General features: G+C 57.2%; 1 long non-coding RNA gene across 1 annotated transcript; it reads right to left on the bottom strand.

The window, feature by feature from the left end:
* Nucleotides 1–212: 212 nt before the first annotated feature.
* On the bottom strand, nucleotides 213–4,487 carry LOC131998896 (uncharacterized). The gene is made up of 3 exons (XR_009398914.1): nucleotides 4,146–4,487; nucleotides 676–1,684; nucleotides 213–520 (listed from the first exon to the last, which is right to left on the bottom strand). It is a non-coding gene; the product is annotated as an uncharacterized LOC131998896 (long non-coding RNA).
* Nucleotides 4,488–6,514: the final 2,027 nt, after the last annotated feature.

Here is a 6,514-nt window from a genome sequence, read left to right as displayed (position 1 = left end):
TCCTCCTCAGCCTTGGCCACCCCCTTGGCCTGCAGAATCTTGGGCCTGTGCCCGGCTCAGCTTCTCTGCCATGTGGCCCTGCACCAGGCTCTTGGCCCCCAGGCCAGGCTGGGGTTGCCATGGCAATGCCTTACCCTTGGACTGCCTCGTGAGCCCAAAAGCCACTGGAATGTCTCAGAAATCCCACCCTTCGGGCCAGCATCCAAACTGCCTCTCCCAGACGGCCACTCTCATTATGAGCAACAGGAAAATCTTTTCAGGTCGTGTCCTGATTTTCAGTTTGGAAAACAGATGGCCCCCATCGCAAGGCCCCCATGCACCCTTTTATGCCTTTTCCCTTGCATTCCGTCCTCTCTTGTTCTCTCGGCGCCCAGTACGGTGTGGTGGTGGCAAGCACGGGCTAGACGACTGAGCTCAGATTTCAGTTCCTCCACGTCCCAGCCGTTTGACCTTGGACTCATTCTTGGGGCTTGATTTCTTTGTCCTTCTTCAGGATGACTAATCATACCCATGTCCTTGACTTTTGTGTAGATTACAGAAAGGTTCAGAATCAGAAGCGATGCCGCCTTCTCAGCCAGGCCTTCCCCACCCTCTCTAGTTCAAATCACAAACCTCTCCCGACTCCAGCACCCCACCCCCCCCCCCATCCCTCCTTTGTCACCATCAGCATCCCACCTGGCCTCTGTCTCTTGATTGTTGACTGTTTTCCCTCCACTAGAATAGGAAGCTCCGTGAAGACAAGGGTTTAAAAAAAAAAAAAAAAAACAAACACGTTTCTTTAGTTGTGTCCCCTGTGTCTAGAACAGCAGCTGCACACAGAGGATCTTAAAAATTATTTGCGGACTAAAGGGATGGATGGAGACAGATAGGCCAATGGAACGGGGCTTTTCACAGGTGGATCAGGGGTAGCCGGGGCTTTGCTGGGTGGCCGGAGCACCTGGCGTGGCGCCTGGCCTGTGGTTAGTGCTTGAGGTTGACCGATGCTACTGCCTCTCACTTTCCTCCACCCACACCCATACCTTGGGCCTCCCTGGGACACCCTCGGGAAGCCCTGCCGGGAGCCCTCAGAGGAAGGCCTCGATTGAGGCAGCATCCTGAGCCCGCCCCAGCGCCCCAGCTGCTGATACAGCCCACGGGGCCAACCCACTGGCTGCCAGGACTTCTCTCCCCTCCTCTCATCCACAAGGGAGGTTGAGTCAGGACAGTAGTCTGGGGACCGGTGGTGACCTCAGGCCACCGTCTTGCTGCCCAGGCAGGCTGCTCTGCCCGGGACTGTGGCAGGAAAGACTGCAGGCACAGGGGGCTGGTCCCGGGTGAGCAGCGCAGGGCAGGGGACCCGAGGGCAAGCAGCTGCCCCTCCTTCCTGGGGTCCCTCTGCAGACAAGCTGGTAGGCTGCGGGCTCTGTAGGGCTGCTTCCCCCCCCAGAGCCACTTTCACTTTCTGTTTTCTCCACCAAAGCAGGAACAGCCAGGCCTGGGGCTGCCGCACTAGCTCCGGGAGATGGGGTAGGGGCTGGGCTGTCAGAAAGACCGGCCCTCGGGCATGGAGACAAAGTGGGTTCAGCAGCGTTCCGTTCTCCGCACCCCTGTGCGCGCATCTCAGCTGCAGAGACGTCCTCACCTTCCTCCAGCAGGAACACTTTCCAAAGCATTGTCAAGATGATTCACTCACTGGATCCTCATTCTGGGGTGGCAGGGATGGAAAACACAGGAGTCAATCAGCAGAAGGAAAAAAAAAAAAAAAAGTCCACCAGCTTAGAGGCCGCTGAAGCCACAGAGCCAGGATGGGAGAACTTCGTAGTGTTTCCCTTTTGTCAAACTTCCCCGCTGTCCCCAGAGGGCCACCTTTGAGCGGGGGAACCCTGCTCAGTGCCTGTCCACCTAGGAAGAAACTGAGCCACAGGGTCTGGCAGGACCTGGAGTGGAAACATAGCTGGCATCTTCCAGACCCTCCTAAGGAAAGGAATTCTCCATTTCTGGATTCTCGGGCAGAGCCCTGTGTCTTAGGAGCTGGCATGGCGAGGAAATGACCTCAGGGAGTTGCGGGGGGGTAGAAGGGGGGGGTACCCAGAGCCTTCAATCACCTGGAAGAAAGAATGTCTTCCTTCTCATTTTCTAGAGAGTAAATAACTAGCCCGAAGACACGGAGCTAGCAACCGAGAGAGCCAGGCCTGGATTATTCCACAGCCTTCTGGCTAGTTTCAGGGGGCGCTGCAGTGTCTATAGTGTTTATCCCGTGCTGTAGCCCCTATCCATAGGCCCTTCACACCAGCACCTCCCCGCAGCCTCTGTCCCTCCCCTTACCCGTGTGTCCCTAAGGAGACCTGTGCTTTTGGAAATCCCGTATTTCCCGTTCAGGCCTGCCCCTCAGATGCTCTGCGGGGTGGGGGGGGGGGGACTAGGGACCCCCGCAAGGTCGCACAGGACAGAAAAGATCTTTGCTATCAAGAAGCTTTCGCAGAGGGAGGGGCGTGGACAGACAGCCCAGGAGTAAACAAATAAAAAAGATAAGCCCAGCAAGCAGCAAAGACTCTGAAAGAGCTAACAGGGAGTCATTGCACGGGGACTGACAAGCAGGAGGCTGTCAGGGACCATCTCTCTGAGAAGGTGAGAGTTTCTGCGGAGATTCGGGCCACTCATGCAAAGCTGGGGGTGGGGACAGAGGAGGTGGAAACAAGGCCAGTTAGGGCTGTGTGCCAGGGACATCCCGGGTCCCATGTGGCCCTCGTGTCATTTTTAACAGTTCCTTCTTCCACAGTCAAGAGAGGCGCCTTTGAAAGAAAGATGTTACTAATGACAAGGGGTTGAATTTATTTTAAATGCAGTGGGAAGCCACTGGAGGAAATCATGTGATTGATGTCTTGAAAAGACCTTGCTGGCTGCTTCCTGAAGAATAAATCACAAGGGCAAGAGGGCAGGAGAGCCAGGCTGGGGGGTGGCTGCGACCACCCAGGCCTGCCACGATGTCCCCTTTCCCTAGATTCCTGTGTGGACCGTAGGCTGTGAAAAGGAATGTTCGTGAAGGATCCTGAAGGTCTCCTGGCCCAGACTTGGGCTCTGAGCCAGTCTCAGAGCTTAGGGTCCATTGTCTGTTCTTGCTGGTGGTGCCCAGACAGGGGAAAGGGCCAAGGGCCAGCCCCCTGCCTCCATCCCACCTGGGTCCAGCCTCTCCTAGGCCTGACCAGGCCGGCTGTGCACCGGTCAGGTTCCACCCCGCCTCTCTGCAGGAAGCCCGCTGGCAGCGCCTGCTGTGTGACCTTGGGCTGCAGAGTCCGGCTTTGCAAAGTCAAAGTGAGTCACTTCCTCCCTGGGGCCTCCCCCGGAGCGGGCAGCCTGTGGCCGCTCCCTGCCCCCTCGCCGCTGGCCCGGGCCTGGCGCTGGCAGGCAGGCGCTCCGCAGGCTAAGTGCTCTCCCTGAGCCCGCCGCCGCCCCGAGGCTCATTTGTCACCCGCTGCTGACTCAGCACTTCTGGGGAAGGCTTTTCCCTTCGCCTTAGAGGAGGAGGCCTGGAAATGAGGTGGCCCTGGCTCTTCCCTCCCTTCCCTCCAGATTGTGTGCTGGGCGGGGAGGCGGGGCCGGGGGGGGGGGAGGTGTCTGTGTATGTGTAGGTGTCTGTGTATGTGTCTGAGCGACGCTGGGTCTGTGTGTGTCTCTCATGTGTCTCAACATGGGTGTGATTTCTGGGTCCGCGAGTGTCTTTTGTGTGCAGCTGGGTCTTTGTGTGTGGCTTTTATGTGCGTGCCGGTCCTGTGGGTCTTTGGGTGTCTGCCAGCCTCTTTCCTGTATGTCTGCACGACTGCATGTGTTTGTGTGTTGTCTGTGCGTGTGTGTCTGTGTGCATGTGTGATACGTGTCTCTGGTTGAGTGAGTGTGTGTGTACCTCCTCGTCAGGCACACTGCGGGCCTTCGCCTCCTGTCTCCCCCAGCCCTGCACACTCCCCTCAGACCTCACCTTACTCTGAGCCCTACCTATCCTCCCCAGGGACTCCCCCCCCACCCCCGCCAGCTCCTGCCTCACCTTTGTGTCCTGTCTTCTTATCACAGGACCTTGGGAATTCAAAGCACAGGCTCAGGGACCAGACTGATCTAGGTTTCAACCTTGGTTCTGCCCTTGTCACCTGAGTGACCTTGATTGAGATACTTACCTTTTGAGCCTCAGCTTCTTCACTTACAAAACAGAAGTGATCCTATCTCCCTCAGAGCAACTCATGATGGAGTCTGGCATATCGCAGGCTGCAAAGGGGGCCTGTGATTTCTTCTTAAAGCAGTAGGCCCAGTGTCAGGCACACAGCCAGGGTCTAATGAGCCGCACTTAAGAACAAAAGCACTGATCTCCGAGGCTGCTGGGGAGGGCGGGGGGTGTGGGAGCCAGTGACCTGGATTGCCAGGAGCTGGGCAGGACAGCCACTGTAAGGAGAGACAAGTGGTGACCTGATTTAGTGCTGCCTTTGGGAAGCCGAGGAAGCCAGGGAGGAAGTCATAGGAGAGGGGCTCGGAGCGGCTGAGCCCTGCCCTATCCTGCCCCAGAGCAAGTACTGCTAGATACCCCCAGCTCTTGCCAGTGCCCAAGAGGAACAGGACACCTCCTACAGCCCCAAGCCCAGAACAGCCTCATGCTGTGTCTCTGGGAGTCTGTCGACTTGTTTGGAGCTTCTTATGAACCCTGAGAGGGAGTTCCTCAGCATCCCCATTTTGCCGCTGGGACAACTGAAGCTTTGGGAGGTTGAGTGCCAAGGACACAGGGCTAACATGCAGAGGAGAGAACTCTGGCACTCCAGCTCCCGGTCCAGTGCCTCCTGGATGTCTACACCGCCCACTTTCTTCCTGGGCACACACATATGCACCAGCACACACCCCTACGGGCCCTCCCTGCCCACGGGCAGAGCTCCTACACAGATTGGCTCCACACCCTCCCTAGCGCCAGCTCCTGGAGCAGATCCTTCCCAGAGCCTGCCAAGCCCTGTTCCCCTTCATTGAAAGTAGGACTTTATTCAGAAGGGTTAGTATTGCTTGTCTCAAGCCCTGCAGTGTGGATTCTCATTCCGTCCTTCCACTGTCTTGAGCAGGAGATGAAAACCAGCTTGGGAAAGCACACAGGGCCTTCCCTGCCCCCCCCCCCGCCCACCCCCCTCCCTGGCAGGGGAGCATAGATCTGGCAGCCTCGCACTTCAAAGTTGCTGCCTAAGCTTGGACTAGAAAGCAAACCAGGGATCCAGGCAGGTGGGAGCAGGGAGAATGGGGGCCTGGAGGGCAGGAGACCCCAGTTCATGCTTCCGCTGCTAACTAGCTGTGTGGCCTTGGGCAGATCACTATCCCTCTTTGGACCTGGGGGTCCCCATCTATACAGTGGAGGTGGTTCTGAGGTTCCTGCACAGCTCACACACTGTCCCAGGTGCTACTAGCCCTGGCTCATGGCTAAGTCTATGATTCAGATGCTACCAAAGCCCTAGACATCAGTAGGGACTCCTCTGGGACCACGCCCCTGCCCCGCCTCCAGCTCTCCCTGGGAAGACCAGCAGACAAAGGGCAGGTGGCAGAAAGAGCCACCACAAGGGGTCTGGACACTGGAGAGAGGACTTGGAAAAAGTGCAAAGTGTAAGGGAGCACCAGACCCCTTCTTTTATTCCTGCTCCAAGGGATCTAGCCCTGAGATGGAGACAGAATGTTGGGTTCCCTCTGCTCAGCGCCAATCTGGATCTGTAGGGGAAGGCAAGAGTCATTTCCGCTTTGGGGGCCTGTGACTCGTGGAGAGAAAGGCGGCGATAAGCATCTCTGGCCTTCCTGATTCACAGGGTTATCCGAGCATGAGGTGGGGCCCCTTGCGAAGCAGACATGCCCATTTCTGTCCAGACACAGTCCAGGCGGGCAGTGGGCGGCAGCAGTCTGTCCTTACATGGGGCTGGAGGGGCCCAGCCACTCAGTGACTCACTCGCTCACGGCTCACCGAGCCAGCTGCAACCCCGGCCCCACCCTTCCCCATCTCCTGCTACCACAAAAGCCCCTTAACATAGTGCTCTTGTCGCACGGAGACCGAGGTAGAGAAAGGCATTTCCAAAGGTTGGCGGATGGCAACGGGGGGAAAATAAACGGAAGGCCACGTGATCACTTAATTATCCAACTCTGGAGCCCCCTACCTCTGGGCTCCCTGGTGTGTGATTCGATTAACCCCTTATGGTTTAAGTATTTTATCCTTGCCGTTGGAAGCCCACAGATAGGAACACGGCGGCCCTCCTGGGACCTTAGGCTGATCTCAGTCTGCCAGGAGCAGGGTCTGGGGGCATCCGAGGAAGGCTGATCAGAACAGATCCGGTAACCCGATGATGGTGGTGACTTGGGGACTATAGGTCTGGTGCAGGATGTATGTGTAAGGAGAACATGGAGGGAAGAAACTCATCAGGGAAACTGGAGCCAAATTCCAGCGGTCAGAGGCTGAAGACCCAGTCCAGAGAAGAACTGACTCTTCCCCCTAGAGCTGGGCTCTTTGATTATGGGCTGAGACCCTCTAGTGGGTCAT

The sequence above is a fragment of the Mustela nigripes genome, chromosome 13 (assembly GCF_022355385.1).
Source record: "Mustela nigripes isolate SB6536 chromosome 13, MUSNIG.SB6536, whole genome shotgun sequence".
Taxonomy (NCBI): Eukaryota; Metazoa; Chordata; class Mammalia; order Carnivora; family Mustelidae; genus Mustela; species Mustela nigripes.
The sequence above is the reverse complement of the archived record's forward strand: the minus strand, read 5'-3'. Positions and strand labels throughout refer to the sequence as shown.